The sequence below is a fragment of the Macrobrachium nipponense genome, chromosome 3 (genome assembly GCF_015104395.2).
Source record: "Macrobrachium nipponense isolate FS-2020 chromosome 3, ASM1510439v2, whole genome shotgun sequence".
Classification (NCBI taxonomy): Eukaryota; Metazoa; Arthropoda; class Malacostraca; order Decapoda; family Palaemonidae; genus Macrobrachium; species Macrobrachium nipponense.
Window position 1 is genome coordinate 74284079 of NC_087202.1, and position 23746 is coordinate 74307824.

General features: G+C 38.1%; 1 pseudogene; it reads left to right on the forward strand.

Annotated features, from left to right (window-relative positions):
• LOC135221818 (proline-, glutamic acid- and leucine-rich protein 1-like) overlaps positions 1-23746 on the forward strand; it is a 119888-nt pseudogene that overhangs the window by 81529 nt on the left and 14613 nt on the right.

Here is a 23746-nt window from a genome sequence, read left to right on the forward strand (position 1 = left end):
TGATTGAGATGGCTGGTCTCTTTTCGATAGTATGAAAGTGAGAATGATGGCTGGTTTCTTTTTCTTTCCTGCTTTCTTCTCTACCTTTGGGCAGTAAGAAGATGAATCCATCATATGCTTGAACTGGCCGGATACAGGTGAATGAAGTAGCCTTACTGGTAGAATATTTTATATTCTACATGAATATACCTTTCAGTAGCAAACCCTTCTCTAGCAAGGAGAGAGAGGAATGATAACAAACACGTATAGGTGGCTACTTTAGTTTGTTATCTGAACAGATATACGTAGCTCTTTAACTTCCTCAAATGCAGTGAGTCTATGCATTATATTATTTTTGCCCTGTAGTTTGACTGTTTGATACCCATATATCTAACAGCTCAGAGGCTTAGGTCTCCTTCCTTAGAATTCTCTCATGCAGGAAGTATGACCAGGTGTGCCAAACCTCCAATTGGTTCAGGATTCTCTTACCTCCCACCAAAAATGAGTCTGTCCTGATGTTAAGACCCAAGTTTGTTCTGCATATGAAGAAACGACAAATTTTAAATTAATTTGTATTTTCATAGCTAACAAATCTGTTTTCTTAATCTCAACATTTACTGCATACCTGTAGCCACCCCTCTTTCAGTTAACCCTGGGCTGGAAGAAAACTAATATATACGTCACAGGGTTGAGATTGGGTCGCTGGCTGCTACCTCCTGCATCGCTGTGACAGATGCCAGATGTCACCAACTCCTTGCATAAACAATTCTTATTGTTTTTTTACTGGTTTTCAGTTGGTGCCAGATTTATGCTAAGGGGTGCCAGATTTATCCTAATGTTAAGACTGCAGGTTTGTTAGCTATGAAAATATGAAAAATACAGGAAATAATACATGAAGTTAACATAACGCCAAGTTTTATTTCAGTGTCTTACCAAGCAATTAATAGTTATAGGTTCCCTTACCGTGGCAGACCAAAATTCAAATGTCATGGTAGCCCTGCCATCGCTAGTGCAGGTGACAGGTATCACCCACTTTTTAGATCACCAGGTATGACGTTACAGCATACTCCAATTCGTTTTCTGCTGGCTCCTGAAAAACATCAGTGGTCGTTAGTAGACATTTCGTCATCTTGTTGGATGGTTGCATCAATTTTTTCCTGAAATCGGGTAAATTATTTCATTGTGTGTGGCTTTGTTACATCTAGCTTAGTTTTTTTGTAGCTTTTTGCTCTCATGTCAGACTAGTTTGTCTGGAGTTAGGTTCTGAGCCGAAGGGTGCAGAAATAGATTAGTTAAGGCTATTTATGACTCGCATTCTCAATGCATTAAGTGTAGGGGGCAGGATTGCAATAGAGAATTTACTTGTTCTGAGTGTCAGGGATGGGATGAAAATAAATGGAAAGTGTTTATTTCTCAGTCTGAGAAAGTTTTGAAAGAGAGGAAGAGGAAGGCAGCTCTCAGAGCTGAGAGTAAAGCTAATTTAGCTGCTGCTTGTTAAGTAGCTGAGGTTACTGTGGGAGAGTCATGTGTAATAGATGGCAGAGTGAACAATTAAGAGTGTGTGGCACGCACCAGTTTTGAGCACTAAACCTTTTAGTTTTTAACACAAATACTTTGATTATTACTTATTTAGATGGTCCTGATGGGTCTTGTTGCCTGTTGGGGAAGAGATTGCAGACTCCTCATTTTCAACTCTACTGATCATTCATGACAGTCAAGAGAATTAGTCCTCTGAGATTGTTGGCTACCACATGTAATGTTAATAGCAGTCATTCCATGGTACTTTTACAAACCTTTATGCTACTATAGACTTGATTTATGACTTAGTCCACAAATACTCTCCTGGGTTGTGCATGGATGCAGAAACATCCTTGGATATGTAGAATTTTGGCCTTCTACCCTAGTCTTATAATAACTTTTGCCCTCCTACTAGTTCTGCAGTTTTGTCTGCTGAACACAGTTTTCATGATAGTTGAGTTAATTGATTGATAAGTAACTAAGGATGATGCTTGGAACATTTAAGACACAATATGAGAAATGCATTTGATCCATGGATTTATGTGAAAAAGACATGGGTTGTTTTAGAAAATTATAAGTAATGAACTTTTGGCAAAACAAATTTTTTTGTGATTTTTAAAATAATTTGAGTAGGTATATGTAATGTTAGTGTCAAGGGATTTATATATATATGAAGTACCTCATGGAGGGATGGTTCTGATTTGTGGAAAGCTGTGGTTTTATTTTATAATAACATTAAAAGGGCAAAACATAAACAAAACCTTTTGCTTTCAGAGGTTTTTCACAGAACTACAATTGCATTTAGGTAATGGGAGTCCTGATTAAATAAAATGTGAATAGTGATTAGTGAGTCTTAAGAAATGCAGGGGGCTTGTTACCAACATTACATAAATGTAACAATTACAATTGGTATTTTATGAGCATTTTCAAGCATATGATATATTGGAAAACTAGTCAAGTTGTATTGTTAACAAAATCTTTTTATATGAAATTTTTGAAAAATAACCATAGCTTTCTTTTGCCAGGTTCACCACTTGCATATTCTTTTGGTAACATTATTCTCTGCAAGTTAGAAAACCATTGTCAGTTTGTAACTTATTTTACTGAAATGCTTTTTATCCCCTTCAGCATTGGAGAATGTATTGACATCTATTATGGGGTCATAGGTGAACTCCTTGTTTCAGTAATCAAGATGTCTTTTGCTCAAGATGATGAATCAGGATGGTGTGCAAGTGGTGTTCAGACCAGAATCATGGCATATTCTCTGTTAACCACAGTGTTGCAGGTTTCTCGTGGCCGTCATGCACCATCTAAAGTGTTAGCTAATTTGATTATTAAAGACATGCTGCCTAGACATCAACAGGTTACACTGCAGGTAGGGGTTTGGAAGTTATGTTTATTTGTCAGTGTCAGATACGTAGATTTATCTGTCTTCAGCTGAATAATGTTAAGTTATCTGTATTGCCAATTTTCATTGTTTCCTTTTTTCTAAATATCCCATATGTATCCCTCTCTGCTAAATGAAAATTGGCAATGTGTAGCTTTTCTTCCTTTACAGTATTTATGTAAGTAAAGTCTGTCTATAGTATTTGCTGTGCATTTATTTTGTGGGTTTTACTTGAATGTTTTTTATACACAAGTACAAACTTTTGCCTTTAAATAGTTCAGTAATATAGAAATTAGAATTGTCCACTGAGCTTGAAATTTCAGCTTTCAAATTTAAGATGAGTCTTGAGAATGGTAAATGCCTGATAACTTCTTAATTGCTATTAGGGAGGGTGTAGGTTGTAGTGTCCAGCACTCTATCCTGCCCAGTTGGTTGTTCAATACTGTAGTCTGATAATCATGGATCATTTCATATGGGCTATACCAGTTACAAGGTTAGTTATCTATTTTATGTGCTTTGAAAATAAAGTTTTTCATCAAATTTATACATTCACACTTAGTCAAACACATGAAAAATGTAAGCCAATATTATAGTCAGATTTTAATATGTCAGTACAGATGTAGCTCTGTCTGTTTAATACATGAATCTTGTTTTTTTATCCTTTAATGGTAGCTAGGTACAGAAGGACTAGAGGCTATATTTTAAGGCCTCTCACTACTAAGAGAATCAGTAATCCAAGAGGGAAAGATCCCATGGTCAAGAATGACTTGAGTGTGGAGCTAGGGATCACAGCCTCTAGCAAGGTCAAAGCAACCCAGGAGGCCAGAATCTTTTATATACAAAAATGATGATAATCATTAAGGTTTGGATTAATAAAACAGGAAATAATGATTAGTGTCATTATCAAGATGACCAAAAGAGTAGATAAGGGATGTGGGCAGGCTGATGTGAGTGAAACCAGCTTCAACAGAGAAAGGAAGTTGGATAGTGATCAGACTAAAACTGTAGGTCATCATAATCATAATAAAAGGGACAATGGGTCATAAAGGACAGATATTAAAATAATCATGACTGGAATGGAGAATTTTAAAGAAGGGAAGGGATTAGATTGGAATGGTTTTTAGTAACAATCCTGGATGTAAGATATTATAAAGATACATATTTTTTACTATTCTTAGGGTAGTGGTAAATCATCAACATCAGTCTCGATACCAAGTACTATACTCTTCTTGATGGTTAATTTATGACAAGGCTGTTTTCAGAACAATTACAGTGGTACCTCGACATACGAAATTAATCCGTTCCGAGGCTCGTATCATGAGTTTTTCGTATCTTGAACCGCATTTTACATGTACCGCATTTTACATGTAAAATGCCTAATCCGTTCCAAGCCCTACAAAAACACCCCAGTAAATTATATTTCCAGGCTTACAACACATGTTCTAGGGTTACAACACCGATCCGACGGAAGAAATATGACTCCAAAAAGGCAAAATACTGTACATACTTGAGTAATATTCAACTGCATGTCATGTTCAACCCCATTTTTACTGCATACATTAGGACTTTAGCATATGTCCCTTAGCAATAAGCCTAGCCTATGTTAGCAGTTGCTACTGTAGCCTAGTCTATGATTCTGACATCTAAACCTAAGAAGCTAAAAGCTTAGAATATGCCAATAAAATGTATAAATAATCAGTATGTACTCATTTCAAATAATTATTAATTAATCATTAACTATAATACACAAACAAACCAAAAAAAAAACCTTGCAACCGTTTGTTTACATTCAGCACTTACGAGTACCGAACGATCGCCAAGCAATCACATTTCCTAGCACACAGTAAGCCATAAATTTTTATTGTCTCTCTTCAACTAATGAAACTTCCAAACAGTATAATAACCATTCATTTTTATACATTCAACTTCCCTGCCAGATATATACTTAGCTATAGACTCCGTCGTCTCCGACAGAATTTCAAATTTCGCGGCACACGCTACAGGTAGGTCAGGTGATCTACCGCCCTGCCCTGGGTGGCAGGACTAGGAACCATCCCCGTTTTCTAATCAGAATTCTTCTGTCGCCGGACCATCAACATTGTTGTTGGTTCCTCTCGATTGGTTTTTCTTTTTTCACCGGCAATTGATCTTCTTGACCGACTTTTGGTGATGTATCTGGATTGTTGGATTGGCATACGCTTTTGTGGACTGTTTTGTGGACTTGATTTTGGATTTTTCTTTAAATATGTCTGACTCTGGTATGGTTGTGAGACGTTGTGTGAATGTAGGCTGTAAGGTGAGGTTGCCGAAAGCTTCGGTAGACCCTCACACGGTATGCAAGAGGTGCAGGGAGTATGAATGTTCTTTTACTAATACTTGTAAAGAATGTGAGAACTTGAGTGAGAACGAATGGAAGAATCTAACTAATTATTTAAAAAAGTTAGAAAGAGAAAGAGTGAGGAAGGCTTCTCATAGAAGTTTAAGTAGTTCTAGATCTGAACTAATTCCAAGCTTGGGATCTTCCCCAAGGGTAAGTATTGCTACTTCTCCTTCCATTGCAGCCCCTTCTCCTATTGCAGAACCTGTAGATCCAGCGAAAGAACTTGCAGATCTAAAAGCAGCCTTCAAAGTGATGGAAAACAAAATGGCTGCCATACAAGGTAAGGCTAGTGATTTGTCAGTGGACAGTGATATGAGTGTCCCCAGTGTAGTGGAGGGGGCATCTGGTCGGCTCAGCAACGCTCCTAGGTCTAGACCTCTTCCAAGCTCACATGCCCAGAGGAGAAGGAATGTCGAAAGCCAAAAGGAGGTTGTGGAGAATCCCACCGATCAGGTGCCATTCGGCGGTTTCTGTGACACCCCAGACTGCCAAGGACCGCTATTGTAAAAGCGTCCTAAGTAAGTGTTTCTCGTCGTCGGGATCTTCATCACCGAGACGTGATTGGAGAGATTCCGATCGATCTCGGCCTCTCAAGAGGAGTTGGAGGGCGCCGACTATTGACTCGAGCCCTGAAAACTTCCCTGAGGAGTCTCCATCGGGAGTTAAGAAGGCAAGAAGAGCCATTCTTTCAACCAGAGTGAGAAGGAGGCAGGAGGTGGAGGCTATGGACTCCTCCCCTCCTCCTTCCCCTCCTCCCGAAGAGGATAAAGAGGAGGCTACTAAGAGGTTCATGATGGCGATGCAGGAACAGTATTTTCGTCGTTTGTAGGAGTCCTGTCAAAGGAGCCTCCTAGAAGGAAAGACACTTCCCTTCCTATTAAAAGATCCTCCAGACGTATGGAGGTATCTACCTCCAGGATCGATACTCCTACCCGAGGTGAGGTTTCCGGTACGAACCTGGATGAAACAATCAGACGTCTGGCACCGGCCAGGAGTGAGGAGTCACCCAGGAGGCAGGAGGCAGGAGCCAAGAGCCAGGAGTGAGGAGTCAACCAGGAGGCAAGAGCCCAGAGCCAAGAGTGTGGAGGCATCCAGGCAAGAGGCAAGAGCCAGGAGGCAAGAGCCAGGAGGCAAGAGGCAGGAGGCAGGAGCCAAGAGGCAGGAGCCAGGAGCCAGGAGGCAGGAGTCAGGAGGCAGGAGCCAGGAGTCCGGAGGCAGGAGTCCGGAGTCAGGAGGCAGGAGTCAGGAGTCAGGAGGCAGGAGTCAGGAGGCAGGAGTCAGGAGGCAAGAGTCAAGAGCCAGGAGTCAAGAGTCGGGGACTCGTTCCTGGAGGTTATGACTCTTCGCCAAATAGGAGCTCCTCTCCTTCAGAACATAGGAGGTCTTGGAAGGACTCTCCCTCAAAACGTGAACTTTCTCCTTCGTCTGATCGAGGGTTAGACGAGTTGTCTGACGACGAACCTCCTGCTAATGAGGGACTTTCTAGTTACAAAGTCTTGGCCTCATTACTCCTACAAGAGTTTGGAGATTCTCTTAGTCCTGCGGCTCCTCCTTCTCCTCGTTCGCTCTTTTCGAGCTCAGCTACGGCTAAATCGTCGGCCTTCTTGAAAATGAAGCCTGCGATATCAATGAAGAAGGCGCTCCATTCTTTAGATTCTTGGATGGACAAGAAGAAGGAGTTAGGAAAGACGGTATTCTGCATGCCTCCTTCCAGATTGCACGGGAAGAGAGGTATTTGGTATGGGACAGGAGAGACTATGGGTCTTCTCTACCTGCCTCTGCAGATTGCCGACTTTGCCAATTTAGTGGAGGCCTCTAGACGTCACTCCTTAGGATCGGTCAGAGCGACGTGGAGCACTTCAGAGTTGAACCACTTTCTAAAGGACTTTTTGTCACTTTAGAGGTGTTCAACTTTCTGGATTGGTCACTCGGAGTTCTGGCCAACAAATCTAAGGATCCGGAGTTTCTGAAGAACCAGAAATTCTCCATAGCGTCCTGTCCTGCATGGACAAGGCAGTACAGGACGGTTCGGGTGAAGTGGCTTCACTTTTTGGTGCTGGTCTCCTGAAAAAGAGATCAGTGTATGGTTCCCTTTTATCGAAAGGGGTTTCTCCGAGCCAGAGGACTGCCTTACTGTTCGCCCCTCTATCAGATCATCTGTTTCCTTCTCAGTTAGTCAAGGATATATCTCGCTCACTAACTGAGAAGGCGACACAAGACCTACTTACGCAAACGTCCAAGAAAGGACGACCGGTAGTGGCGACGGTTAAGAAGGAATCTCGTCCTACTCAGCAGCCCTTTCGTGAGGTGCAGCGGCTCGTCCCCCTGCCAGAAAGAAGAGCTCTGAAAAGAGAGGAAGGTCTTCATTTAGGCCCTTCAAGAAATAAGTGACTTGTTGCTCCTCCAAGCACAGTGGGACGCCAGACTCCTGAACTTTGCAGGAGTATGGGCACAAAGGGGAGCCGACCTTTGGTCAGTGTCGGTCCTGAAGAAGGGATATGTAATCCCCTTCGACGACAGCCCGCCCCTAACATCTACGCCTCGGGAACTGTCAGCGAGGTACAGAGACCCGTTAATGCGAAAGACTCTCCTTCAAATGGTGGAGCAAATGTGGGAAAAAGAGGCCATCGAACTTGTGCAGGATCCACACTCCCCGGGGTTTTACAATCGCCTTTTTCTAGTACCAAAGGCATCGGGGGGGTGGAGGCAGTTCTGGACGTAAGCGCTCTGAATCGCTTCGTACAGAAAAAGAAGTTTCGTATGGAAACGTCCGCCTCTGTAATGTCGGCGCTTCGCCCAGGAGATTGGATGGTCTCTCTGGACCTGCAAGACGCCTATTTCCACGTTCCCATTCACCATTTGTCAAAGAAATATCTTCGCTTTGTGATAGGAGACAAGATCTTTCAGTTCAGGGCTCTGTGCTTCGGACTGTCTACAGCCCACAAGTATTCACCAACCTGATGGCGAATGTAGCAAGATGGCTTCACCTAGAGGGGATAACATCTCCCTCTACTTGGACGACTGGCTGATCAGGGCCAAGTCGAAGAGTCAGTGCTTGGAGGACTTAGAAGTAACAAGGAACATGATAGATTCGCTAGGGTTGCTCGTCAACCTCGAGAAGTCACAACTGATCCCCAGCCAGAACTTGGTCTATCTGGGGATTCAGATGGATTCTCGGGGTTTTCGGGTATTATCCTTCGCGAGAAAGAATCGCTCGAGGTTTGTCGAGAATCTCGAGCTTCTTAGAAAGAAAGAACAGCTCAGCGAGGGATTACCTGAGCCTTCTAGGGACCCTGTCCTCATTGGAAAAGTTCTTCTCGCTAGGGAGGACTTCACCTCCGCCCTCTTCAGTTTTTCCTCAAAGAGGTGTGGAGTTGGAAGACGGGTCAACTCTCGGACGTCTTCCAACTTCCACAAGAAGTAAAAGATCATATGAAGTGGTGGATCCCTCAGCTTCAAAAGAACGAAGGCGTATCGCTTGCCCTGCAGAACCCAGACCAAGTGTTGTTTACCGACGCTTCGGAGTCGGGATGGGGAGCGACGCTGGGAGCAAGGGAGGTGTCAGGCACCTGGACAAAGGAACAGGTGTCCTGGCACATCAATTGCAAGGAACTTGTGGCCATACACCTAGCCTTAAAGTTCTTCGAACAGATAGTCAGAGACGGGGTGATACAGATAAACTCAGACAACACCACGGCTCTGGCTTACATACGCAAGCAAGGAGGCACGCACTCTTTCTCCCTCTATCAGTTGACAAGACACCTGTTAACCTGGACGGAAGAAAGAGGCATAACTCTCCTCACAAGGTTTGTTCAAGGGATCAAGAATGTGAGAGCGGACAGACTGAGCAGGAGAAACCAGGTCCTTCCCACAGAATGGACTCTTCACGAAGAAGTGTGTCGAAGTCTTTGGTCCCTGTGGGGGAGACCTCACATAGACCTGTTTGCGACGTTCCTCTCCAAAAGAATAGAGACCTTTTGCTCTCTAGTAGTAGATCCGAGAGCCTTCGCAATAGACGCGTTTCTCATGGATTGGTCGGGTGTGGACGCTTACGCCTTTCCCCCGTTCAAAAATCCTGGGGGAAGTGCTCAGGAAGTTCGTAGCTTCGAAGAGCACGAAGTTGATACTCATAGCCCCATTTTGACCAGCCCAGGAATGGTTCACGGAGGTACTGGAGTGGATAGTGGACTTCCCCAGATCGCTTCCAAACAGACACGATCTACTCAGACAACCCCACTTCGAGAGGTTTCATCACAACCTCCCAGGTCTCGCTCTGACTGCCTTTCGACTATCGAAAGACTTGTCAGAGCGAGAGGCTTTTCTCGCAAGGCTGCGGGCTCTATCGCTAGAGCCCGCAGAGCTTCGACGAGAAGAGTATACCAGTCGAAGTGGGAAGTCTTTAGGAGGTGGTGTAAGGGTCAGAAGCTGTCCTCCTCCAGTACCTCTATAGTGAATATTGCCGATTTCCTCCTCTTTCTGAGAGAGGAATCACACCTATCTGTCTCGACAATAAAAGGATACCGAAGCATGCTGTCTTCAGTATTCAGGAATCGAGGCCTGGACATTGCTAACGACAAAGATCTACACGATCTAATTAGATCTTTTGAGACTTCGAAAGCAGCTACTCCTAGAACACCTAGTTGGAATCTAGACGTGGTCCTGAAATTCCTCTCATCGGATAAATTCGAACCTTTACATCTCGCGTCCTTCCGCGACGTCACTAGGAAATGCTTGTTCCTGGTGGCTCTCGCTACAGCCAAGAGGACGAGCGAATTACACGCTCTGGATTCCACAGTGGGGTTCAAAGGAGATGCTGCTATCTGTTCTTTCCAGACAATGTTTCTGGCAAAGAACGAAAACCCATCAAAGCCTTGGCCCAGAAGTTTTGAGGTAAAAGGCCTATCTAACCTGGTAGGCAGAGAGATAGAGAGATCTCTCTGTCCAGTGAGAGCTCTTAAGTACTATTTAGAGAGGAAGAGGCAGATGGGAGCTTGTCAACAAGGTCTTTGGTGTGCAGTGAAGAACCCCAAACGACTCATGTCCAAGAACGCCTTGGCTTTCTTTGTGAGAAGCGTTATTACGGACGCTTCACAAAGAAACTGCTCGGAGGAATCCTTCGGTCTTCTAAAGGTCAAGACGCATGAAGTAAGAGCAGTAGCAACGTCTTTGGCGTTCCAAAAGAATATGTCTCTGAAGAATATCATTGAGACTACATATTGGAGGTGCAATTCAGTGTTTGCATCTCATTATCTGAAGGACGTGAGAGTGACCTATGAGAAGTGCTTCTCGCTAGGTCCTTTTGTATCAGCAGATACAGTACTGGGTCTTGGAGCAAAGACTGATCCTTAATTTTGTGTTTTTATCGTACATAAACCCTCTTGTCAGATATGCTTGGTTTCTAGTAGCAAGCTCACTACTGTCGCACGGGAGCAGAGTGTCATTGCTGGTAGGGGATCAAGGGTATGTATGACTAGTAGGGGAGTACAAAATTTTTTTTGTATATTTTGTAATGAAAGTGTAATTATGTTTCGAGTTTTTTGGTTGTTTGTGAGGAGTTCGGGGATAACTCCTTACAATCTTAGAACTAACATGGATGTTAGGATCAGGTGATCGGGATCGGTTTTGTGCTCCTTGAACAAGGTGTATTGTCATGTTAGTGGAATAGCACCCAATGACAAAGGCCTTTAGGCTCTGCCGAGTAAGTGGATGAGACCCCATTGGCAGACCCACAAGAACTCTTAGCCATAGATCATTATCTCGCTGAGGCTCTTGAGGCTAAGCAGACTCCAAGGCAGTAGCCGCGAAGTCTTCAGCCTAATAAGGTAGGAACCAAGGTTTATAAATACCTACAACATATGTTGTTTACCTGTCTATTTCAGTAGTTAGCTGTCTCTTACCCACCACCAATGGGTGCTAATCAGCTAAGTATATATCTGGCAGGGAAGTTGAATGTATAAAAATGATATTGTCATGTTACAATAGTTTTATACATACTTACCTGACAGATATATACGATTAATAGCCCACCCAGCCTCCCCGCAGGAGACAGGTGGAAGAGAAGAATTCTGATTAGAAAACGGGGATGGTTCCTAGTCCTGCCACCCAGGGCAGGGCGGTAGATCACCTGACCTACCTGTAGCGTGTGCCGCGAAATTTGAAATTCTGTCGGAGACGACGGAGTCTATAGCTAAGTATATATCTGTCAGGTAAGTATGTATAAAACTTTATTGTAACATGACAATATCATTTCTATTCTTTATTCTATCTTTAACTAATGGAGATACCGAGTTACTGACAGCTATAATGAAACATATAAGTGATATTAAAAGAAGAAGAATTCTAGAAAATACGTATTTGTTGGCTTTGATGATAGCAGTCTGATTTATTTTATATTTTATGATATCTAATTCACAATTTTTTTTATTAATTGTACTGCATGTACTCATTTCAAATAATTATTAAGTAACCATTAACTATAATAAACAATCAAACAAAAAAAAAACTTCCAAACTTCTGCTTACATTCAGCACTTACAAGTACCGAACCATCGCCAAGCAATCACTTTTCCTAGCACACAGTAAGCCATAAATTTTCATTATCTCTCTTCAACTACTGAAACTACCAAACAGTATAATAACCATTCATTTCTATTCTTTATTCTATCTTTACCTGATGTTTTTTTTATTAAATTTATTGCATGAATAAGTTTTTCAATTTACAGCATTCTTTTACCAATAGAATACATAGAGCACAAGGGGTATATGCTGACCAATAGGAGAGCAGTATCTTATGGGGTGACTAGCATCAGGAACCAATGGGAGAGAGGGAGGATGGTGGCAAATTTACTCAGTTGGCGGCGTGCGAGTTTTAAAATTGTTCTCGGTGGTCCGGGCGAATCTCGGTACTTTACAGCAACCTTTCGTAACTTGAACTATTTTCGTGTGTAGAGTCTCAAAAAATCTTTGTATTTGCTTTTGTATCTCGAGTTTTTCATAAGTTGAGCCTTTCGTATGTCGAGGTACCACTGTATATAAAATTTGTAAATATCTCATGTGCTGTATAATCTTTAAATTAATTTCTATCATAGTAGCTACTCATTATTTACAACAGAAACTTATTGATAAATTCAAAGCTGCTCGTATTTGCAATCTACATTACAGTACAGACTGTAGACATGGGATGTAGGCAGTGTACACCAATATTTTTTTGATAGTTGAAGCTTGTGTAGAGAAAAAGGATTGTATGTAAAAATATAACAAAAGTATTTTGAGAAATTAGATATACTTTTTGTGAGACTGCATATCAGTTATATTTGAATTAAGTTTAAAATAGTTTATTAAATCTGTACTTTTCCATTTTTATGGCTTTTGAACTCTTGCTGTCCACAAAAATTAATTGATATTTTTATTACCTTTACTGCTTTCCATCCTAAGTGTTATTTGATTTGTATTGTAAAATAAATATTTAAATTTAATTCATTCTATGCTCTTTCCTAAATAATTGTGGTACTTTAGTCTTTCTCGGGTATTTCTTCCCTCACACTTACTTGGTTGTTTCAAAAGAATAGGGCAGTGTTTTTGTTACGGTTGTGTTTGCTTGACAAGGAATCTGTGCATGAATGATGAAAAACACAGGCAGCACAGCACTAAGATCATGGATATTTCATCAGATTTATTCTTATGAGGTTTTATGACATTGATATAGACCAAATTTAATGATATTGTAGCAGTACTGAAAGATTGCCTAATTTTTTTTAATGTTGACAGGTTTACTAAGTATTTTATGGAAGGAGATTAACGATTGACAAATTTTCAGAAAATGCCATCCAAGGGCTTGCAGTCATTAACAGTGCAAAAGAAAAAGAAGAAAAAAGGCTATGCAATAAATCAGAGCACTGCAGCAAGTCAAAGTGGACCATTCTTTCAGTCAGAGCTTCTTGGTCGTGTAACAAAAGCAGCTTTAACTTTAACAGAGACCCTTTTCATATATGCATCTCATTCTATGCTACATAAAGTTAAGGAGGTGGGTCTGGCAATATTGTGATACTCCAGAGTTCTTGATAAACCTTTTGATTGAATATGCTATGGGTTGAACTTTTTACTAAATAAATATCTGAGAATGGCTGTGATATAGTTTTTATGTTTATGATTATAATAATCTTGACATATCAGATGTTTTTACTTCTCAGGTATTGCAAAGAAATATTATTAGTTTGGCAGAAACTGTATCTGGTGGGGCAAGCTTGCCTATCGCATATTCTTGTGAAAAGACACGAGCACAAATGTATCGGACACTTGCAAGTATAGCAACCCATCCAGATCCAAGATGCCCTCCCCCTTATACTGTAGTGTTACATTTACTACAGCGTGGACAGCAAGATTCACAGATGCTGGTGAGTTTTATCTTTTAAGGAATTTGAATTCTGTAGTTAGTGAATTTTTATTAATTTGTATAGCATTTATAGCCTGCATTTTGAACTCTTAGGCCATAGCTGTTAAATCATTCTTTAAAATTCATCGGGCTTTCAGGTTTATAATGTAACTGATTCGATTTTCTGTCATTCTTTTGACATTACTGTGGGGATGCTTTGGTATTCTTCTCTTTCATTGTACTATAATAAAATGTTCTCATACATAGGCACAAGTTTTTGTTGCACAAACAGTTATACTTCTCTGGACATCATTTAGTAAACAATTGGTAAATTTAATTTGGTTCTTAGGAGGGAAAACACAGCTTGAAATTAAGTTTCATGGATTAACCATTTCATTAATTATGTGATGATGCCTAATTAAAGGGAGCGCTGACTCCATAAGCCCCCATTATAAAGTAAGTGCTTATAGCCACCTTATGATTGAAAGGATTTGCTTCAATTTTTTACCACTTAGTCTTCAACTAAAAATGAAATTTGTCAGAGAGCTAAAGTGAGAATGGATATTACAAATAAAGAAAAATTTTATTTCAAAAGTTACAAATAAAGAAAATTTTGATTTTAAAAGCTACAAAAAAAAATTTTTTTGTTTCAAACGCTAAATATTTTGCTCAGTGTTACCAATTGTAAAATTACCAAATGGACATTTTTGGTTGTGAAAGTAAGATTTATTAGTAAACCCTTTTAACATACTGTGGTTTTATTTTTGTTAGCTAATAACGTTTACTTAAAGTCAGGGTTGTTGAAGGGAAGTGAAAATACTGGTAATAATGATATACAACACATAGGTTACTACTTGTACATAGACTTGTTTACCATAGGGTGACATTATGTGACTATATATATATATTTTTGTTTTTAATGATACTTTTGTTTAAATATGTTAAACAAGCTTTATTTATAACTTCATTCAGAGGTCATATAAAGGCCTTCTGCTTACCATCTAACAAAGATAACTTTTCCCTGGGGTTAGGATAAGCCTTCAGTCTCTAGGATTCACTATAAATTTCAGACACCTTTTTTCAGGGGTAAAAAATAGTACATTTTGACCTTGGAAAATGTTGACAGGTACTCTACAATAAACAAAATTTTATGTATAAAATGTATGTTCTATTAATTTCATTTCCAGATATGTATGTCTGTCAATGAATTTATGTTATGTGACTTTTTAAAGCTCAATACATCTCAGGCATATCCATTTTTGGAACCTTTTTTTTTTTCTTTCTTTAGTCTCTGTTAGCAGTATCATAAGTTCACATTGGAGTGCAAGAATTGAAAAGTGGTCAGAGTACAATACATTTTATAGTAGTCACTATCAGCATCATAGAAATTTTTTTATTGTTATATCCTTTATTCGAAGTAAAATTTGAAGAAAACTTGTGTATGAAACCTGTACTGTCATCATTAATAATGTAGGTACTGTGTTGTATGAATAGTAAATGCCACAGAAAACATTTGTAGTGAAAATTTTGTTGTGATTTATGTTTTATCTTTTAGAGGTAGACTTTTAAACACTAGCTTGGCATTAATTTTTCACTTATCCACACATTGTACTTGGGTATTATTAGGTATTCATTTCAGTTTGTTTTCGTACATACCTATATATCTTGTTTTGTAATCTATTTTCCCTCACATACCAGACATTATTATTGTTCACTTCTCCAGGTTGTAACAACATGTCAGATGTTAATAGGAAGTATTAGTTTCATCGTTGCTAATCCTAAAATATCATTGATGGATAAGGCTCTCCAGTACTCCCAGAATCCCACTGGGGAAGGTAGGATTTTTAAATATTTTTTTTACTCTATGTAGTTAATGTTTTCCCTTCTTTCTATGTCCTCAGTTTCTTTAAGATCAGTACACAAATTGCCTTTAAAGTGTCTATAGTAATAGACATTTAAGTAAAATTTTAATGTATTAAATGTATAGAGAAATGTCGAAAGTTTTGTAAAACTCATAAAATCTTGATACAGTTTGTCCTCTTAAATTGTGAAGGTTACAACACCCCTTTTAGATTTTGAGGAGTAACATCCCCCTCACAAATGTGAAAATCTGTGCATTTTTTTAGTTTCCAAAGAATGGGACATTTGATTGGCCCTTGGCTAGCTCAGACCAGGTTACCAGCAGCTAAAGGGTATGGCTCTAACATAATAATAAAAGTACCAAAAGTACCAGATGCACTGTATGTGAATCCTTACGCAGAATTTTATATACTATCTTATTTTTGAAGTCTAAAGGAGTAAAAAATATGCAAGAGATATAAAAGAATAACCTATATTTCGTGATACATCGCTTCAGCACCTCAACAAATAAGCTCCCCAATGTACACTTCGTCTTGGTATTGGAACGAAAACAATAAGGGAGACATCCGTTGCACTCCCAAATTAAGGATGTTATAAAAAGTGCACCCAGAAACGGACCATTCCGCGTCACCTGCACAAGAACGAGAGAAAGGCACTACAAAAACCGTAAACCAAATTTGTGAAAAACATCCAAAATTATTACACTTATATTATAAACGTCTCAAGATTTAAAACTTAAACACCAAACACTCAATTATACAAATCTCACCAAGTCAACGACAATTATCATTTAACCCAGCCACGATAATTTAGCTATTAAATATGGCAAAAACTGTAGCCAAAGAAATAGGCCAGTCCAAACGTTCTAAAAAAATAATATTAGCAGGATTTGAAATATTAATTATGGATTACTCGAATGGTTGAGGAATGCAAAACACAAACCAATAAATAAGGCCGGGTAACCTTACAATTAGCTAACCTGCATCTTATATCCACCGGCAAGCTGTCCGTATGCGATGTTATGCAATAAAGTCTCCGTCCTGATGTGGGTCCCATGAACTATTTACTCTCGGTAAATCATCTCAAGTGTTGCCAAATAACATAAATAATCCCAGCGGCGGCAAAATCCGTCCTGCTCAAAAGGGCTGATATCTTCAAAAAATGCTTAGGACCGAGTTTGGTCTGCCACTGCTTGAATTACGTAGCTCTCAAGAAAAAGAAAACTTTCACCTCTCCCGAAGATCCCAGCACTGTTCTGTAAAAAGGCAATTCTTCGGCAGTAACTAGTTAAACTAGCTGGTTCGGGGAGCTAAAAGGCATTACAGCTATTGTAAGGTAATAATGGCCTTTAATGAAGTTAACTGAAACCACCTATTTAGAAAAAATAAGAAACTTTATATTGCTCATATTATTTTTGTAGAACAACTTAAAATTTAAAGTTAGAAAAAAGAAAATATAACTAATATTTTGTACACTCCACCAAGAGGGATGCAAATTTTTAACAAGAAAGAAAATTACAAAAAAATTTGCATACAAAAACTAAATTCTGAAGAATTAGGAAAAAATTAGCATAAAAATATTTACAGGCCGGGGAAACCACGAGCCACTAAACTAGATCATTCATAAACAAATTTTGAGTTTTTCTTTTACTCATTAAAGCAGCCTTTCTTTTTGATCGAGGTTTAATAATTTTAACATCCTTTTTTGTGTCAACTAACCTATCAGAGAACTCAGGGTCAACCTTTAAAATCGGAATAAGAGTCGAGGCATGTCTTTTTACAACCTCCTTTGATTTACCCTTCAATACTACGGCTCCAGTTACTTCACCGTTATCATTTTTAATTATTTGTTTTACCATGGCCAATGGGGTAGTCATTAGGTTTAGTATGCACTTCCTTAATAAGAAACAATATCATTCACTTGCAAATCAGTGTTAGTGACTGGAATATAACGACCCTTTCTATCAACTGCCTGAGAAATTAATGTTCCTAAAAACTCACCATGATAAATTTCAAATAACTCTGAACGAATTTTTCTTAATTTAGCATACTGACACTGTATAGAAGTGGAAGGATTTACCTGATGCTCATAGTCAGGATCCTCGGATGGTATGTAATGTAAATCAAGAATTAAATTTAAGGAGGTTAATCCATATCCCCTAATAAGATGCTCAGGAGTTATGGGTTCAGGCAGTTCGTCAGAAATATCTCTTAAAGATTCCTTAAACGCAATGGGTCTTATATTAGCTAAATGAATGATATTAGCAACTATAAATTCAAAATCAAAATATGATAAAACATTATTCTTAATGGATCCAAAAAGAAGTCTCTTGACCAATTTAACACATACCTCAACCAATGACCCTAACGCACTACAACCTTTAAAGTATTGCTGAAAAGATAGTGGTTTTACATTATTGCTTTCAAAATAAACTTGAACTTCTGGATCTTGTAAAAAATCAGTTATTAAATTAAATCCAGCAGTAAATTGAGAACCTAAATCACTTATACATAATTGTGGTACTCCAAATTCAAAACAATGCATCTGAAATGCACGCAAAAATTCTTTCATAGAAAGATCATGACAAATCTTAAGGTTGATAGCTCGTAACCATGTACAGGTAACACAAAGAAGCCATACTTTCTCCTTTTGCTGATTTTCTTAACATAAAATGGACCAAGGTGATCAATAAAAATATTAGCAAAAGGAGTGTGAGGAGGATTTGACCGGAATTCACGATATTGACTTTGATTTAACTTTATAGTTCTAGCATTGAATCGTTTGCAATGAACACATTGTTTTAAACACTTCTTTATGACAGAAAAATGGCATGGAATGTAAAAACATTTTCTTCTAAGTTCAGAAAGGACTGCATAACAACCAGAATGAGCAAGCTGAACATGAATGTCATTAACTATGATGTTTGTTAAGGCACTATTCTTTGAAAGCAAAATAGGAAATCCTTGATTGGAGTTCACGTGCCATTTTTTAAACTTACTCTTAACTCTAAGGACTCCTTGTTGATCCATAAAAACATTGAACTTTGATACCATGGTTGGAATATCATCTAAGGTTTTACCTCCAACTTGGAAATACAGAACAACATCAGAAAAATGTCTTCTTTGATCATCTCTAATAATTTGACATGTGGCTTCTACCAATAAATTAGGTTTTTTATTAAAAGGTATCTTAGCTTTAATTTTCCATAGCTGAAAATAATAAAGAACTCTACGTTGCAAAAGAACCAGTTTTCGGAAACTAGAAAAGTTACATGGATTCAACAAAGAATCAGAAATTTCTAAATTAGCTGACAAACTAGTCAAAGGAGAAACTGAACTAGGTTCGTCAGATTCTGCAATATTATTACTGCTATGCTCAACTAATGGATTTGGAACAACTACTTCGCTAAGATCCTGCTCAATTTCCTTAAGTAAATCAAGATTTGGGCCCACCAAAAAATTAGATTTCAAAAGCTGCTTATACGATAAACACCTTGTGACACAATCTGCAGGATTATCAATACCTGGAATAAACTTAAATGTAACAGGCTTAATATCGCACAATTTCTGAATAGACTGTAATCTATTGACAACAAAAGTGGATCGTTTTTGCAATTTGTCTAATTTAGCCACAGCCAAGTGTAACCAATGAATGCAACATAGTGAATCTGTATAAAGACAAAGATCAACTATAGCCACAGGTTTAATGCAAGAAGGACCAGACAGATCTCGGTAAATCTCCATCAAAGTTTCAACACCCAAAGTTATGGCATTTAATTCCAAAGAAGGTATAGATTTATTCTTTAATTGCAAATTAACCATTCGGTTTTTAGCAGTTATCAAACTTAATTTGCCAGTTTCAATACACTTAATATAAACAACACAACCATAAAGTGATGACTGGCATCGGTAAATGCAATTAATTTGTATTTACATTTTCTAGATCCAACAAATCAAGGGATCTGAATAGTTGGTGCAGAATTTGCCTGCTTGCAAATGTTTCTCCACTCATGTTGCAAATCTGTTGACAAACTAGTATCCCAGCCTAATGACCTATCGCATTGAAGTTTATGCATAAAAAGACGGCTGCGATTCAAAATTGGCATATTAAAGTTAAATACATCAAACTGAGAAGCCAATGACTTTAAAATGGAACGTTTAGTGTTCGCTTCAACATTTAAATGAATAGGATTTGTGTAAATTGTATCCGTTACACGATCCCACTTTAATCCTAAAAGTTTTACTTCTTCACTAGAAATGTTCCCATACTTCTGATCAATTTGACTTTGCAGGTCCACAAGATTAGTATAAAGTTGTTGTATTTCAAATTTTGTATGGAGAAAAAATATGTGGTAAATTATCATATGACCACTGGAGTTCATCAATGGAATCAGTAGTAAATGGCTCCATTATCCATATATAAAAAAGCCCATACATAAGATGCTTCAAACCCTGCAACATGGGAGGATCATTCTTTGACATAATTACCAAAATGTAGTAAAGGGTGAAATCATGAACAGTGAAAAGGGCTGCATCTGAGTCCAAAACTTAAGACTTAAAATCATTTTTCGGTACACAACAAGAGAATAATCATTTCTATCAACGTTCTTGTACCAATAAAACAATAACTTGCTTTGGTCCACGTCACTCAAGAGCAGCTGGTTAAATGCCTTCTTCAAATCATATAATAATAAATAAGATCCAAATCGGAGATGCAAAAAAGCAGAAGAAAGTTTCTGATTAAGGGTGGGTCCTGCAAACATTGCTTGATTATGAGATACGCTCAACTTTTTCTCACAATCTTTTCTCCCAAAAATAAATTACTAAGAAATACAATACGACACTTCGTGGTCTCCCTATCAGGTTTAAATATACCCATATGTGGTAAAAAAAGAGTATCCAGGATGTTCTTCCAAATATTTCTGAACATCATCTACCTTAGCTATTATACCATCCCTAACCTGCTCTTTAATTGTTTGATCCATAAGCTGAAGGTGACCATTCTTCTTAAGCTTTGCAAAATTAGAGTGAAGTATCTGCCTAGACAATCTCTGGTTTTTTGATAGGCAATGTGAAACCCTTTTGTTCCATAAAAGAGGAACAACAATCCTGCCGTCTAAATCTTGGGAGATATTATTCAATGAATAATTAATGAGGGTATCATGAACCTCAATGCTTTCTCATTATAAAACCTGATTATCGTAGTAAATATGTATTTTCCACATTCTTCTTCTAAAATTTCATTACTAGCTTGCTTAAGTTTGGACCCAATAAGTTTACCTTTATCATCTAAAACACAAAAATTAGATTGCGTGGAAACCAATGAAAAATCTAAATTTTCCAAATCTGTGTTATCGAGAGGTTCAACTAAACTAGAAATTAAAAATGCATGACTTTCTGCAATATTACTCGATACAAAATTATAGGATGCAGGGGGTGCTAAAGGCAAACTACTCATATCACTGTCTGAAGATGCATAGGTTGGCAGAGCCGATATATCATTTAACAAACTGTCTAAATTACCAACCAAAAGTACACCTACAGGAGAACAAATATACGAAGAGCTATTACCGAAACATACATCCCTCCCTGCAATACATCTAGCTGCATCGGATCCTAAAATAAATTCAATGTTTCCAATCTCCCGACTCTCTTTACTTAAAAATGAATCTGCTAAAACATAGCCCTTATCCTCAAAATGTTGTACAATTTTACCAAGGTTAGGCAACTTCAAATATACGTTATATTAGAACCACCCAAAGCAGGTATTTTTAAAACAAATGCTCACCGAGTTGGAGAGGAACTTCTACAAGTTTACTTTGATATAACTGAGGCTTATTGAATCCTTTAATAGTTAATTTTACATTCATTTGAAGGACTTTAAACTCATGAGATGCCTGCAACCTTTCGCTTACAAATGAACTTTGTGACCCCCTATCATTTAGAGCACGGTAGCAGGAATGGCTGATGTTAAATGAAAAAGTGGGAAGCACCGAATCAAAACTTAAACTTTGCAAAACTACAACCCCACTACTTGCTTCCACTTTACTTGCACTAGCACTATTTACATTGTCAACAGCTGTATTAGTATGTGAACCGGAAAAACTACGAGTACACAAAAATTGAAAATGCCAGCCGTAACAATGAGAACATTTCTTCATAAACTTAAATTTACAAGAGTTTACTTTGTGGTTTAATCCAGCACATCTCTTCCATCCATTCAGTTCACAGATTCTATCAATCTTTGCTTGGGGAGTTTTATATCTTGTACAACGAGAAATAGAATGTCTATCAGCATCCGAACACAAAGGGCAATTATCAAAAATATTACAAGACTTTGTATTGACTGCAGCAGCAAAACTAGAACTATTTGTTTCTTTCCCCCTTTGAGGACTTCTAGACTTATTCACTTTATGTGGTTTATGCTGCATATAACGCTCATTTGCAGTAAAAAAATTATCCACAATTTCCTTAATGGAAGGCTTATTCTTACCAGTGACATGAACTAAATGAGTTTTAAAAGCACTGCTTAAACCATTCCATACAAAATACTGTATTACCTCATCTACACTCAAAGATAAAGACCTAAACGATTCCTGAATCATTTTAGTTTTGGAAATGAATTCAAATGGATCGTCATTATAACCTAACTTAAGCTCAGTCAGCTTCTTGATAGTTTCAAATTTAAGATTCTCAGGAGAAGCAAAGGCAGCACTTAATAAATTTTTCGCATCCTTGTATGTCTGCTTATCTACTTCGAGAGAGTTTAGAAGTGTCTTAGCATTACCAGAAACCTGCTGTGACAACAACAATAACAAATCCCTATCAGGGTAACTGTATGAAGCAGTAGTAAGCTCAAACTCTCTTATAAACTTTAAAAAATCTTCTCCCTCAGTGCTAGAATATTTAGGTAATGGCGCTACTGGCTGTTTCAAAAGACTACGTGCCTCATCTACCCTATTGTTACCTGATGGAGTAGGAGTAGTAGATGACAAACATTTTAACATACCTAAACATTCTTGTATCTTACACATGTAATCCTCACATGTCTCAACCTCTGCTTCAAGATCTCCCTCATCAAACTCTTGAGAGTCAACAAATTTACGAGTCTGAATATCATTATCTAATTTAGAAAGATCAATCTTGTACTCGTCTAAGCTCTTCTCTGTTACTGCTAGCTGAGAGCTGTTAAGCGTTTCATATGTACTACATTTGTTATGAGCAAGAGTTACACGGGCTCTGATGGTTTAACGCTGTGCAATTTATAACTTTAAGTCCGACATTATAAATGCTAATAAAAAATGCACTGTCAAAAAATTAATAATCACTGCCTTAAAAAAAATGCAGGAAAAATTATAAATACACCAACACAGTATAAGTGTACTAAGAAATGTACTTAGAAAAGGCAAAAAGGTTCTAAATAACCATGCACAAAATGCAACAAAATGAGGTAATTAATTCACCAAAATGCTATCAAAAAATGAAATTAAGAATAATACCACCAAATATAATATACCGCAAAACTCTACGATATTCAAAATATGCAAAACTTTTATATTTCTAACGTTCGAAAAAATGTAAACAAAATGTAAACACGCAAGGGGAGGGGACCCAACACCAAGACGAAAACAAGAAATAAACGGCTTTAATTCGAGTAAGTCCCTGTTCGGGCGCCATACGCAGAATTTTATATACTATCTTATTTTTGAAGTCTAAAGGAGTAAAAAATATGCAAGAGATATAAAAGAATAACCTATATTTCGTGATACATCGCTTCAGCACCTCAACAAATAAGCTCCCCAATGTACACTTCGTCTTGGTATTGGAACGAAAACAATAAGGGAGACATCTGTTGCACTTCCAAATTAAGGATGTTATAAAAAGTGCACCCAGAAACGGACCATTCCGCGTCACCTGCACAAGAACGAGAGAAAGGCACTACAAAAACCGTAACCAAATTTGTGAAAAACATCCAAAATTATTACACTTATATTATAAACGTCTCAAGATTTAAAACTTAAACACCAAACACTCAATTATACAAATCTCACCAAGTCAACGACAATTATCATTTAACCCATTCCAGCGATAATTTAGCTATTAAATATGGCAAAACTGTAGCCAAAGAATAGGCCAGTCCAAACGTTCTAAAAAAATAATATTAGCAGGATTTGAAATATTAATTATGGATTACTCGAATGGTTGAGGAATACAAAACACAAACCAATAAATAAGGCCGGGTAACCTTACAAT